This window comes from Squalius cephalus, assembly GCF_949319135.1.
Source record: "Squalius cephalus genome assembly, chromosome: 3".
Taxonomy (NCBI): Eukaryota; Metazoa; Chordata; class Actinopteri; order Cypriniformes; family Leuciscidae; genus Squalius; species Squalius cephalus.
Window position 1 is genome coordinate 4,835,680 of NC_137124.1, and position 15,804 is coordinate 4,851,483.

Sequence of the window (15,804 nt, forward strand, 5' to 3'; positions counted from 1 at the left end):
GTGGAGCGGTGATTCGTTCCATGTGTTCCCTGTCAGAAAACAAATGGATAATTCGGTAAAGTAAAATTAAAATTGAACAGAATTTATCAACTTGTTGCCTTCTGAGGTTGTTTTAATTAACATTCTTTCTAAAAATATGAAAGTTTTTGGTTTAATATATTCTTAATATATAAGACTGTCAATGATCTAATTTTATGTTGTTTTGTATTTTATTTGTTCATTATTAATTTTGTTGGATTTTAGTTGGACTTGGTCAGAACTGTTTCAAAAATAGTTATCTGCATGATGCTTGCTGCCTTTGGGCTCAGTGATGTTGAATTTAAATGACATGTAAAATAAAGACATGTTATGTTACATTGTGATGTAATGTTTTTTTCTGGAAGAGACTAAAGAACAAAGAATTTTGATCAGCTGAAAGTCAGAATACAAATGTTTTAAGTTAGATAAACATTAGGCTATATAACAGTTTCAGGTTATGTTTTAGTGTCGATAACATGTCCCACATTGTCCCACACAAACTTAGAATCGTGTCACCGCTAGGGCCGAGGACAACCACCACTCCGGAGGAGCTACACCAAGGAACACCAACGAGGCGAGACAACAACGTGAGATAAATGCTTGATTTCTTTGAGTATAAAACACTTTAAGTCAATGTCACAGGACTTCTCGTAGAGGCCGCTCCAATCCGCACCCGGTTGGACAGATATATTACTCCTCGAACGGATGCAGTCCGGCCGAACAAGGTGAACGATTGGACCTCTCTTTGCTCTAGAACATCCCTAAGGCACCAGAATGTATCAGTCTGCAGGCGAGTAGCTCAGTTTCTCCGTCCTCCAGGACGACGAGGGGGAACCAGGACACAGCAATTCCCATGGGAGAACACTCGGGACAGTGTAAGTGGCCAGCCTTTTCCTTTCTCCAGAGCAACAATGTTGGGACAGATTAAAGCAAACTTCAATGAAGGAAGGCTTTACGACCGGTGTCTTGATTTCCTCTATCTTCCAGCACAGCGATGATGGAGCTGAGTGTGACGGGCTTCAGGTATCAAACCTCAATGTAACAAATGGATATCTCGGATCTCTCAATTCCCAAGACAGCAGGGATGGTATTATATGCAGCGCACTTGGACTAAGGGACCCCAGGGTGGCCAGTAACTGGATCTCTCTGTTCGCAGGGCGGCGGTGGGGATAGGAGCCGGACACAGCCACGACGGGCTTCGAGGGAGGAAGACTCTGAGCAGCGGATGATTGGATATCTCCGTTCGTGGAATGACAGTATGAGGTGAGCAGAGGAACAATGGCCCTCGAGTAAGGAACCTCCACGAGCAGCCAACAAATTTTCTCTGTTCTCCAGGACACAGCGATGGAGACCGAACAACAGTAGATCTCTGAGCCTTCGCTGTTCGCAGAACAGCAGCAGATAACCGTATGTTCCTTCTTCACCAGGCAGCAGAGGCGGAATGGAGCAGCGGATAACAGGATCTCTCCGTTCACAGAACAGCAGAGGCAGAATATAGCGGTCAGCGAGAGAGGTATTCAAAGCAGCGGCCATCGGGTTTTCTCCATTCGTCGGGCAGCAACAGGTAACTGAGTGTTCCTTTTCCACAGGGCAGCAGAGGCGGAATGCAGCAGCAGATAACAGGGTCTCTTCGTTCACAGAACAGTGGAGGCAGAATACAGCGGCAGATAGCAGGACCTCTCCGTCCACAGAACAGCAATGGTGGGTACAGAATCCAGCAGTTAATAACTGAGTCTTATCACAGGACAACAACGGAGGATGCGGCAATCCTTGGGAAAGGAATCTCGGACGACGTGAGTGACTGGATTTCTCTGTTCTTAGAACAACGATGGAGCATAATACCATGAGCTTGAATAGAGATCTTCACAACAGCACACAGGGCTGAACTTCTCCTTTCTCCACCACAGCAGCATGGACTTGGACACATGTACAGATGTGCCTGGCTCCCTATTAAATATTGCATCAATTTTAAAATATTGCTGATTACTTACAAAGCACTAAATGGTTTAGCTCCGCAGTACTTGAGCGAGCTCTTAACGCATTATAGTCCTTCACGTCTATTGCGATCTCAAAATTCCGGCCAGTTGATAATACCTGGAATATCAAAATCGACTGCTGGCAGTAGATCCTTCTCCTATTTAGCACCAACACTTTGGAACAATCTTCCAACCTGTTACATCCCCTGATGGCTTAGAGGTATGAGGAAGATCTCTGGGAAGTATTGTGGGCGAATGACTCACTGACAACAAATTACTGCAAACAGGTGGTTCGCTTTATTTTCCATACAAAAATAAATTGAAATTAATGTAAACAAACAAATAAACTTATTTACAGCTATATACAACTTAAGCAAAATAATTGAAAAGTAATTATTGAAATAAGTCACAGAGAGAAATAAACTGAGCGGTGCTAAACAAACAAAATAACAAAACCAAAACACTCTAACTAATAATCCCCACTCTCTAAACTAACTAAAAACAAAAACAGAAAATAAAGAATTCTTCAGCGCTTAACACGCCATAACTAAAACTTCACTAACTAACCAAACCAAAATTACACAGTTGCACACACTCCTTCCCTAATGTGTCTAACAATTGTTATGCTACGTGGATGCAAGATGTAGGTCACGTGACATACTTCCCTTTTCTCTTCTCTCCGGACTGGTACAATGGTAGATCAGGTAAGGAGTCCTCTGAGTGAGCAAACAACACAATCCAATAAGAAAACAGGCAAGCGAACCACCACAAAGTCAGTACTCTACAATAATAACAACAATAGCACAAGCCAACAAACGCTCCAAGCTCCTCCTCTTCTGTCCTCCAGAGTGGCTTAAATCCTGAACCATAGCCGATGATTGGTTGTCTCCGACCAATAGCAGCACCTAAAAACTTAAAATAGCAGAGAGCGGGAAAACAGGAAGAAACCAACAGCAGAGGGGAGAAAATGCAGCAACCAATGACAAAAAGGGAAGGGAAGAAAAACACTAGCACGTAACACTAACATTGTCCGGGAAGCAGACACACTCTGTCAGTTTAAAGCTAGATTAAAGACACATCTCTTTGACCTAGCATTCACATAATACATTATAGACTTCTATAATTCAATGTTAGGCTGCATAGATTAGGTCAGCTGGAACCGGGAACACTTCCCATAAATCCTGATGTACTCGTTACATCATGAGAAGAATGGCATCTACGCTAATTTTAGTGTCTGTGTTTATCCCGAGGTTTTCCTGCAGCCTGCCGGATCCAGGCCGTATCCAGATCTGACGAAGGACCTTCGCCTGGACCGATGACAACGCAGTGCTGAAGTGCCAACTAGTCTCTCCCTATCTACCCCAAATTGATAAAATAAAATTAAATTCTGTATCAAAATTTATAAGGAAACACGAGTACTTTGTTTAGGCTTGGTTTGTAGGGAATTCCAAACCTGCGCACATATATTCAAATGCACATAACTATAGAACCCATTCTTAATGCGCATGTGAACGCCATCAGCGTTTCTCACAGGTTCGCGTTTAAAGTCTGTGTAGAGGGAATGGTGTCGTCTTAGCGGCCCCTAATTTAATAACAAATGATTGTTGCGACGGAAGCGAATCAATCAAAACTAACTTTAGCTGGAAAGAAACTTTATTAAAGAACCGCTATAAAACCAAAACATTCTCTGTTACCTTAAATTATACTTTTATCTCTGTAAAGCTGCTTTGAAACAATCTACATTGTTAAAAGCGCTATATAAATGAAGATGACTTGACTTGACTTGACTACAGAGCTTTAGGGGCTGTTTACACCTGGCCACTTCATGCGTTTTCTCAGAGCGGATAGCTATCAGATTTATCAAAACGATTCCATTTACACCTGGTCACATAAATGTGTTTTTGCGAAACTGATTTAAATCCGATCTTCAATTCCCGCACTATATGCAGATTAACGGACTGCACGTCACCGAAAGCAACAGATATGAGCTGCATTTTATTGATCATCAGCTAACATTTCAAAATCAAAGACTGCAATAAGAGAGAGCAGCAACAGCCCTGGTAAGATCATTTCGTTTCTTTACTATTAATGATGATGATTGTGTGTTAAGCGTCTGCGACTTACTTTCACTTTGATTTGCGATAGTTTGCTCGTTAGCTTAATGAATATGCTCAGTTTCTCATCTGCGGTGGTGCGTGTTCCAGTAGCGTCGTCATACCTGGCTATAACATTACATATAGCCTTCATGCTCTCACACGTTTTTCACTCTCTTATTTTTTAGCATTTTTGGGAGGAGCACAATTTACATATGTAGTTTCAACAACCAGATGCATTTACACTTGTCCAGTTTCATCTGGAATGCGGCCCAGACCACCTCCTGAAGTGGTTTGAGCGATCGAATTCAAATCCGTCTCGAATGCGTTTCGGAGGGCATTTACACCAGGGGCCGTATTCACAAAGAATTTTAAGGCTAAAAGTAGCTCCTAACTGGCGAATTTAGGAGCAACTCCTAAAAATAATGGGCGTGTCACTCCTAACTTTAGGACTCCTAATTTTTTTCACTAAGAGTAATTCACGAATTATTTTAGCCCTAAAAGTAGCACCTAAGCCTGGGACAGCTTAAAAGAAGTCGAGAGGACTCCTATCTCACTAAGACCTATTCACAAACCGCTTTTTGTGGCATTTCACGTTGCGATGTTTTGAAATGGGTATGCGGCGCTACAGGAGCTTCCAAGGAGGAACAATTTTGCATTGTAGGCAACTGGGATGCAATAACGCAACAACAACCAAAACTAGGCTACTCATTGCATGTAAACTAATTGTAATGTTTCATTGTGAATCAAATTAAAATGTTCTTCTCTTTGCAAACATAGGCAGAGGCATATAGTGACAGATTAATTCAATAATGTTGCAAAGATATTGCATCAATCCATATGTTTCATTAGGCTACTAGGCTATTTGTTTTGCCTTACTCTTTATTAATTTAGGCTATTTATTCAGTTATTCATCATCTTCCGTCCTTCACACTACTTGTGTAGCGCACGCATTCTCAGACCTGTCACCTGTCACTCATCATCGTAGGGGACGGGTTTGGAATCATTCCCGCGTTACAATCATCAGCCAATCAAGGTGGTCACTTCAGTCAAGCTCGTGCATGAGTAATGACGTCATCCATAGCAACGAAGACTCACTCTTAGTTTAGGAGTTGTCATTTTTCTTTACTAAGAGTAGGTCTGAAAGGCGTTGTGAATAACTTTTAAGAGAAAACTCCTAGCTAAAATCTTTTAGTGCAATTTAGGAGTACTCCTAGAGGTAAGATAAAATGCTTTGTGAATACGGCCCCTGGTCTTTTCATGATCGGATAGCTATCCGATCTGAGAAAACGCATGAAGTGGCCAGGTGTAAACGGCCCCTTACACACAATAGATCAGATTATTTCCTGACGTCCCACCGGGCAAGACGATCACCGGCAAAGAGTTCAGAGTGATGGTAACGTTTAATTCTCCCACACTCGTGCATGCATCAAACACTTTAAATCTTTACACGTGCTCACTTCAATCTTCAGACACTGCAATGACACACTACCTCACAGTGAAAAGTAAGCCTTCACTCCGTCTTGCCAGGGCCAGCCAATCCACAGCCGTGATCTTCAAAGGGGGATATCCGGGTACATGAGCGATACATTGGAGACACGCGCTCCAATGGCTGCTTGATTAACCGCTGCAGCTGCCGCTTGTCAACATGGTCGGCCATGACAGGCCGCCGGAACCGGCCTTGTGCCACGCCGGAAGTCTCTCCCCAGGGCAATTCATTCCGCTTTCGTAGTTCCCTCTTTTTTTTCACCCGGTGACAACAACGTATTTACTTACAAACATCTGGCACACGTGAACTAATGCCAAACATCGCGATGTGTTCAGAATGAGACTTCAGTGCGATTTCCTACTGATAAAATTCGCGTCTGTTTTTGACGCCACAGGTTTCCCATTGAAAGCAATGGAGTTCCAAATTAGTCATAGAGTGACATCGGGGGCGCCTTTGGCGTTTTCTGTGTGACGCCGGGGGGGCTTGACCATGCTTCAGTTTTTGACGCCTTGGGAGTGAGAATGGGCTGTCAGGACAGACGTGAAGTCTCGTATGACAGATTTCATCCTCCTGTTAGTTCTCAATGGTGTAGTTGTGTCTCATCACTGTCCTTTTTTAGGCTACTTATCTCTTGATAAACATGTATTACTTGTTTTGTTAAACATTAGTACACTAATTCAAGAAAAAAAATTCAGGTGTTATTTAATGTAGCAACAATAAGTTCCTTCCATCACCATCACAGCAGAACATTTCACTATGTAATGATGCTTTTAAGTGTCCCCCCCCCCCAATTATCTTCTTAAAGTGTGTTTTTAAATGTACATAGTATAATTACTGTATTTCTATGAAGATATATTAAAAAAAAATTCTGAGAAAGTGCTCCTTGCATTTATTATACCTGGAGCTCCACATAATCTAGGTTTGAGACTGCATGAGATTGTGTAAAATACTTATTTCACTTTTGTTGGTGACATACAGCAAGGAATCCCCTTTTTTGTCATCCAACCCCCTTTGACCTAAAATGTTAGTTTGAAGTACTAGCTGAGATTTTAAATTATTATTTTAATAAAAGTTCTCAATTTCTTAATAAAAAACAGTTCTCTGATGTCGAGTAATGGTCATATGATTTGCAAGTCGATGCAAAATATCATCTTTTATTTAGCATGTGGTTGAACATCAGAATAAGTTTTCATCTTTGCTGTTGCTCAAAAAGAGCAATATCCCAATAAAGTAACACTAATGTTCACTCCTTTAATAAAATGTTACATTGGATTCATCTGTCACTAACCTTCTGTTATGTCACACACTTCACTCTTTGCCCAGCAGATGGCAATAGTATTTACCTAGTTGTATATGTATTACGTAGTTATCTGGCACAAAAACAGCGAGTCTCAATTTAAACAAAACAAATTCACACTAAATACAACTAATAAAACAGAAAACCCTAGCAATGCACCAGCCATTCAGCCATGACTTATCTTATAAAAGATCATGTTTAGGAAGAAGGCAGTCAGTTGCACTGACACAGACTGTCACAAAAGCACACACTGTTTCAAACCTTCACTACTAGATAAAGCTGTGTGTATAAGTCCAGGAAGCTTCCAGATGAGTGAACGTCCACAGGTGTTTACATATAAGTCTCCACTCCGCTCCCTTAGGATGCGAGGAAAGGAAACAAGGATGTACAAAAAAGACTTAAGAAATTAGAAATGGACTAATATGTAAACACCTGTGGATGCTCGCTCATCTGGAAGCTTCCTCACTCCTCGTTCCTCACGGTTGTCCTTCAAGATGGTGGAGTTCAGTCGGTTTCCGGCTCACAGGCAGGAGGACGGAGGAGCGAGGAGATGAGGAAACATCGATTAGAGTATTGAGAAGAACGACCAGTTGCTGTGTCCCAATACAGAGGCTGTCTGAATCCTTCGAACACAGATTGCATCACAGCGGCGCGACAAAGACTGTCCCAAACCAAAGACTCCTTCAAATGCCCCAGAATTCATTGCACATCAGTGGCCTTCAAAGGATGCAGGACACAGCTATTGTCTTCTTTACATGAGCAGAAACGAGTTCAGAACGTCTGATCTGGTGGAACATCCTCAAGATACACTGAAGACATTGGCAGGGCTGATATCAACGGTTGGAAATGATACTTTGAAAACAATATGCTATATTTTATATAACATATATTAAGTGTCCAAAAAAAAAAAAAAAAAAAAAACTACATGCATTATATTGATATATTTTTATGAAAATACAGCATTAGTTGCTAACTTGTTACTTTTTCTCCCTCAGAGCGGCAGCTTTGTTCAACTCATGTATTTATCTGACACAAAAACACTGAGGATCTCAGTCTGAACGGAGTCTTGGTCTTTCACAGGTGGTTTCAGGAATGCAGACGAAGAATAAAGTTCCCATACAAAGTTTAATGATGATAATACAAAATAATAATCAGACAGGAACTGCAACCTACACTAAATGCAATATAGACTGAACAGAGAATTAGTGTGAGGGATGAACTTATATAGCAAACACAAACAAGGATAATTAATAGAACAGCTGAAACCAATGAACTATATAATGTTTTAAATTCAACCAAGTTGGAAAGTTGATTAATTGTGAAAAATCTAGCCCATCACAGATGTCCTTAAAAACATATTAAGTTTTTGATAACCAGTCCCAGTTTAAGTCTCCCAGTAATACAAAATCATTGTCTGAAAACATTTTCATATAGTCCGACAGCAGTGTTAAAGCATCATGAGATGCCGATGGTGGGTGATAGCCTCCCATTACTGTAAAATCCACACCGTTGGGAAGATGTAACTTAATTACAGACAATTCAAAACACTTTACTGATCGACTCAATCCATGCCATTTTGACATAGATTGCAACTCCCCCTCCTTCATTAGTGTGATCTGTCCTTTAAATGTTGTATCTGTTGTATCACGTTTTTTACAAAACCATAATTTCACAGTCAGTCGAATTTACCCAGACATGAACTGAATCAATTTTATGAATTAAACTGTGTACATGTAAATGGATGAAAAGCAATCCACAGTGTTTTTTAAGATCTTCTGGGGTTTCAAGTTCAGGGCCTGGATGAGGGTGAAGCAGAAGAATCTACAAGGGTTTCTTAACTGGAGCAGATCTCCGTCCTTGTCTATGAGCAACTGAAGAAACAAACTGTTTTGTAATTGTTCCTCTTCAACGCTGCAACCGCCGGCCATCATATTGACACAATTCTGCAGGAGGCGCTGCTGTAATCCAGTGGTTTGATCCAAATTAAGCCACATCCGAATGGAAAAAAATCCACTGGACAAGACGCAGTAATCCACAACATCCTATTCTCCAATTTGTCTCCCATTTGCGATGACAGCACGATGATTCCCCTGTAGAACAGCTCGAATGGCCACATATTAGTTCTTAATTTAATTAATCTTTTATCAAATCTTCTGTTAGCCAGGTTTTTCTTCCAAGTAGCACATATTTCACCCTAAAATCATAAAACGGCCATCTCAAAACATGTGTGTGTGTGTGTGTGTGTACTGTATATACTGTTTTAACTATATTTTACAAAAGCATATTACAAAAGAATGTTCAAATCATGAAATATGAGATGTTGGTTACTAGAAGGCTGTCGTCCTCTGTCAGGTGATTTGAGATCGCCAACAAGTTGTCACAGCTTTTCACATTGTTTAAATTTGCCTAGTTAGATTAATTCCTTATACACATTGAGCGTCTTGTTCTCTTAAGCTCATCCATGATGTTCTGTAACTTATGGATTATTTCCCTCATTTCAACAATGAATTTCCCGGCTTTTGACGTGATCTCACTTTCACTTATGTGGCCGTTTCGTGCAAGCTTGTCCATGTCATCGAGTGCCTTGTTATCTTCCATAACTGAGAGAATGTCAAGCACAAGGCCAACGCCAGCAAAAATCCCTGTAAGAGTTCCAGTCAAAAGCACAGCTTTAAACATCTGTGCAGCCACTTCACCAATGTCATCGATCCGTATAAAGCATGCTAATTCACTGGCGGCGGCAAGACATTTACTAAAACCACTGATATCGTGCTCTGGTTTAATAAGGATGGTCAGTATTTCATTAGTATTTTGAGAAATTACTTCCATAATTTTAGTCATAGGGATGATTTTTTTCTGAATTTTTTCAAGTCCATTTTTTACATTTTGACGTAATTTCATCTGCTGGCACATTTTCGTTAAGTTTATTATTCCACTACAGATTCCTCCACCTACGGCTACGGCTACTCCCGTTACAGCAACCGCAGCAGAAGCTCCCAGAGTGAATGGAGCTAAAGCTAATCCTGCTATCACGGTGACTCCTCCTGCTATTGCCAATAGTCCTCCATCTCTGCTGTCTTTAATATCACGTCTGAAATCTCCTTCAAATGTTTTGATGAGACGACTCAGTGACTCGATTTCCTGCTGGAGTTCAAGGTGATCTCTCTCATAGAGTCTAATGAATTCCTCTCTGAGACGAATGACTTCATTTCTAAAGAGAACATAAATATTAAGATTTGTTTGTCATTTATTGTAATATAAATATATTTAACTGTTTTAATGGATGTTGATGAAACTGAGTTTATTCATTTTATTTTACATAAGACAATCTCTTACACTAAATCGGGAGGATCATCCATGATGTTGCTCCAGCGGGGAGGATTGGATGATGCCATTGTTGCTGTGATTAAGAAAACACAAGTGAACACATTATCTCTCATTGTTGTCGTTGTCGATAAGCTGTTCCATTTTAATGGAAAATGGCGGTTAGTGCAGAATTATGACTGGTGCTTAAAATCAAGTGCATGATGCAAACAAAAGAATAAGGATAAAAGAATAATGAAGATGAAGTCTCATCGTGGCAGAGGTATGAAAGGTTTGTCAATTGACTACAATAAGCATGAATGGGCCAGTTCTCCTCGCCAGACATTAGTCAAAGACTGTAAATGGGTGTTTACAGGGCAATACAATATTTGATAAGCTTTTACTGAAAAAACTCTTGCTTTAGTCTTCACAGCATGGATAATTTTAGAGATATCATCCTCAGATTTGAAATGAAGCATGACCACACTTGTGGCTACACTTTAGTTGTGGTTATAAGTTGTTATACTACATTCACATAATTTTTTACACATTTAATATTTATATATTCTTAATATTTTTTGTTTTTGTTTTTTCTTATTTATCTCAATATTAATAACAGTATGATTAAATATGAGTCTTGAACTGTAAACTCTCAAGGGTTGGTTTTCTAAATATATGTTGGTTATGTGTCTATTCAGAATGACTTATGAGCAACGACCTTTTTATTTTGGGTATGTCATGTTTGCCCCACATGCCAAAATTGGAGCTGTCTGGTAAGGTGATATAATATTCCGCCCCCTCCCAGTGGCCTATATGAGTCAAATAAATTTAGTACAAACACAATTTACACAGAAAAAAAAGTGCCTAAATTGTCATTTTCTGAGGGTGATTTGATGTTTAAAGCTGCTAACACAAAACTGATGTTGCTCAAATTCATCATGAAAAGCACTTACTGAATGAAGGAGGTTGTTCGGTGCTCTTATCTGAGGAATCACTGTCAGCACAGGCTTGCACACTAAAAGTTTTACTTGAAACAAACCATTCACTCATGGAACGAATCTTCAGACCAAGTCTGCAAAGCAAAAAGCACATTATACACTTGTTATACATATTTACATCTGCAACTGTAAAAAAAACTTTTTGCAAAATGCTCTATTTTATTTGCTTGTATTTTTTGCTGTGACTTTATTCTGTAGCCTGTTCAGCCATGTTCAGAGTTTATCTTTTCACAAATCTTACCCTGCGCATGCGGTTCTTTATGGCATCATATTATCTTCATTAAAAAAAAAAAAAAAAAAAAAAAAAAATTTAGTAATGATTATGACACAAAAAGAAATACAAATAATTATGCATGGCTTTTTGTGTCTCGCATTAAAAAAAAATATTCCCAAAGAGAAAATAAATCTCTTACCTGGAGAATAAAAACAGATGATACTGATGACCTTTTCTAATACATTTCCATCCGTTTTCTAACAGTATATTGTCAGTAATTTAGACTTATGTCCAGTAATATCTGCGTGTGTCTGAGCAATATCTTGTGAGTCAATGCTGCTGTTGGTTAATGATCTACAGCAATCAAACAATAGCACCAGGGCAGGACTTAGGGTGGTGGGGGCCCCTGGGCTTGAGTCACTTTCGGGCCCTACCTTCTATACATTACTTTAAATAGAACAAAAGGATATATACACAAGCTATGTATTGCTACACAATTCTGGATAAACTGAGAATAAAAATAGAGATCACGATTCTGAACAAACAACTAAACAAAATAACATAATTTATGTTAATTGCTGAAGTCTATTAAAAATGCTGAATTAATCTGAATTATTAAAAAAAAAAACTTGGGTTTGAATGAATGATTCAATTCCTCAATAAAATGCACTTGTTTCATAGATGAATCAGCATTTTTGAACGAATCTCCTGAATGAACGATTCAATGACAAATGTTTTTTAAAAGTCATTTGTCACCATCTGGTGGCGTTACAATATAATCGATCCAATCGTTATTTGAAGTGCAAAGCTACTTTCAAAAGGTGACTGGTACCATAGACAGTGTTACATGTTTAAAAAAACGTAATAATTTATTTATATGACCACTGATTGAAGCTTGAAAAAGTTTTTTCCAATAAATAAATAATTATTAAAAAAGTTCAAAGTGATCATAAGTTTATTGCAATGCACAAATGTCTTGGTCAGAATGAGAATAAAACACTTATTTACCTGGAAAACATTTTGATTGTGGCATTTCTTTGAGAGTTAGAATCCAAAATTCCGATAGGCTAATTATTGTTTCTTTTATGAATTTAATAAAGAACTGTCTCGTATTCTGTCCAAACGATCCATGTAGGCTTCTTTTGTGTCCATTCGTTTTTCCTTTTTTAACCCGTAATTGAAAAACGAAAAATGAACGGTTGTTGTCTTTTTAAAACGCAAAGTTGAACACCAACATTTTAATTTGAACTGGCAACACCAACTGCTGCGCAAAAAAGTAAATATCGACGAATTTTCTGATTTTTGTTTATGACTTTTTGCCCCTTTAGCCTATTAAACATTTAAAATATTCACAAATTAATATGGAAAACATGTCGATTTTACTGGTTTTCAAAGGCCAAACTAGAACCTGGAATTGATGTTTTTCCCGCAGTGCTGAATGAGAAGAGCCATTATGCTTTGGCTAAAATCACATCTCCATCTCCGCTTTTAAGCATGCGCTTTTAGAGAGAAAAGCACATTTCATACGGATTAATCAGTAGGTATTAGCTTTCGATTCGAATTTGTTCGTTTTAAAGTGGACATTTCAAGCTTTAGCCTACATAGGCTATATTTTGTTTCAGTTCTCGCGCTCCAGTTTACGAAGATCATGAAAGTGCATCTGATTGTTTTCTTTTAGTTTACAAAAGCACAACGTTTTCTTGTTATTGTGAGTTTACACAAATAAAATTAGTTGGGAATAATGTATTATTATTTTCTGTATGACCAGAAATGATAGAGTATTTTAAGTTGTTTCCACTGTTGATAGGAAAATGCAAGTGTTCGCGGCCGCGCCTCCGTGCCATTCAGTGCACGCTCCACGCTCAGCTTTGTTCCTTTTTTGCATAAAAGCGTCTTCTAAATATAGCCTATTAAATGTTATAATTAAACAATATAAAATTATTATTATTAGCGTAGCTATACATGGACCTCAAACACACCGCGTCTTCTAACTCAGGTTACTGTAAATGCGCAAAAACTGTTTCCATTGCAGTTTTGCGTAATATTCCTTTTTCGAATTGCCTGAAAAACCACCTCATGCGAGCGTAATTATTTTTTTCCGATAAACGGGAGTTTTTGCGAAATTGACGTGTTTCCATTGTGCTTATTTTCAACTCGCAATTTCAATTTGCGCAATTTGAAGGGTAATGGAAACGCGGCTACTGTCTAATGCAGACGGTTCGGCAGCCTAAACGAGGCACTACGTAACTGCCAATAAGCAAACCTCAAGATGACTGACATTTAATTTAGCTAATTAAATTACATTTTTCATTGCAGGACAGGGCCAGGTAACAATGCTAGACCAATCAACAAATTTTAAATGAAAAATTAAATTACTGACATATTATTGAAAAAAATCAAACGTAAACGGGCGGGGCCCCCTATTGGGCGGGGCCCATGGGCTTGAGCCCAGTCAAGCCCAATGGTAAGTCCGGCCTTGAATAGCACACTCACTATCATGACTCTACATCAGGACAGTTTTGGATCGAAAGGGAAAATTCAGATCAACAGAATGTGTTTTATTGTCTTTATCATATATTTATAAATAAACACGATTATAATGATAAAGCTTTTTTTCTGAAGTCACTAAATTTAAACAGATGTATTGTGACGGCCCCTGTGCGATTGTTAATCATCTTTGTTCTGTTGAGGTGATTGCTGATCGGGTGCACCTGGAACCTGTGAGCCAGTGGAGATAAAGCTCCACTTGGTCAAACTACTCGAGCATTCCCTTCTCTGCAATCCAGACGTTTGCCAATTGTGTCCCACCACTGGAGCATTTCCTCATCTGGACATTTAATTCCAATGTACTCTTTCTTGAGTTTACACAAGGTAGGCTCAACTTTTTTGCTCCAAAAAGCAAACAATGCATCACTGTAAAGACCACCCATTGGCCCAATGACGGAGTCCAACGGCCTGGGCGAAGGTATAATGTGTATGTCTTTTCAGCGCTCCAGTGAAGTTAACTTAATTTATTGGAATTTATAATTATTTCCCAAAGACTGCTCTGTCCCCTCGCCTTAAATACCCAGACCAGAACAAAAGGGTTATACAAATATTGTTTAGAGTTTGTTTTGGGTCAATCCATGTCCCCCAGGGGGTAACACCTGGTTTCTTGAGATATCTTAAAGAGACATCACCCAGAGAGGAGAACAGGATTCTCCTAAGTTCTCAAACCAATGACTGCAATGAAATTAAGACCATTTTACCAATCGCACTGAGACACTTAAAATAATACCAAACATGAAAAGGAAAAACAATAGATTCACAAGATACACCATATGTGATATATAGACATTCTTAGTGAAGTTTTGGTGACTTGACTCACGAGAATAGGAAGGGAGGAGGGAGAGGGGGATGCAGAGATAAGGAAGAAGAAAAGTTTGGACAGGCTAAGTCACACTCCCTGTGCTCTGTCTTTGCTATCTTCTCTCCAGGATGCGTTTTATGGCTTTATTGCAGGGTGAGTTTGGTCTTAGCAGGAAAACCAGTCCTTACAGTCTCATGACTTTTGGTGTTGCTGTAGTGTCATGCTGTTCTATTGCTCCCAGCAACTCAACACAATTAATCCTTTTGCAAAGCAATTGAATCTCTTCAGAAATCAAAATTCAGAAATCTTCTTTCTCCTCTCACATGTTTAATGGAGAGAGTTCTCTAGTGGTGAGACTAATAAATGGGTGATTCTTCAATTGGGGGCTATTTAGCCATCTTACATTTTGATGAATGAAATTTGGTTGAATTTAGTTAGAATTATGTCAAGATAATGCTTACATGCTTTGATGTAAAGATATAATAATGGCCACGACTGAGCTTAAATATAATTTGAGTATTTTATATCTATTTTCCAACTGGCACTGCAAAACGTCATTCCCGTCACAACATCAAAAAGTCTCATAATGTAAAGAATGTATCAAGGAGATCATTTAAACTCATTTATCTTGCAAACATTGTTAACCTTCAACAATACGTATAAAAAACAAAATGTTTACATTCAGCGAATTACATATATTTTCTTGTTCTTACCATCAAAATGTGTTTTTCTGCGTTCATCAAAGCACACTTTTGTTTAATTTCTGGAAAATTAATTTTAGATGTTTTTTCTTTGAATAAGTGGATGAGTATTTCATTAGGCTTTTCATGTAGCACCTTAAGATTGAACAAAACAGTTTTAAAGTTATGTTTGCTGTAAATTAAGCAACGTAGCGGTAATGACATACTGTTCTGGTAATGACATAGTGTTTTGGTAATGACATAAATGAAAAGTGCATTGATACATAAAGCAAATTTAAAGGCTTAAATAATGACTTCTGGTGAATGTTGTTGAAAGAAATGGACAGATTTGAGGATATATATATATATATATAATATGACACAAAC

At 38.7% G+C, this 15,804-nt stretch overlaps 1 protein-coding gene across 1 annotated transcript in view; it reads right to left on the reverse strand.

Moving 5' to 3' along the window:
* Window positions 1–15,804, reverse strand: part of LOC307156318 (serine/threonine-protein kinase Nek4-like) — a gene marked incomplete at its 3' end in the record, with an annotated part of 945,281 nt that overhangs the window by 636,453 nt on the left and 293,024 nt on the right. The window lies entirely within an intron of this gene.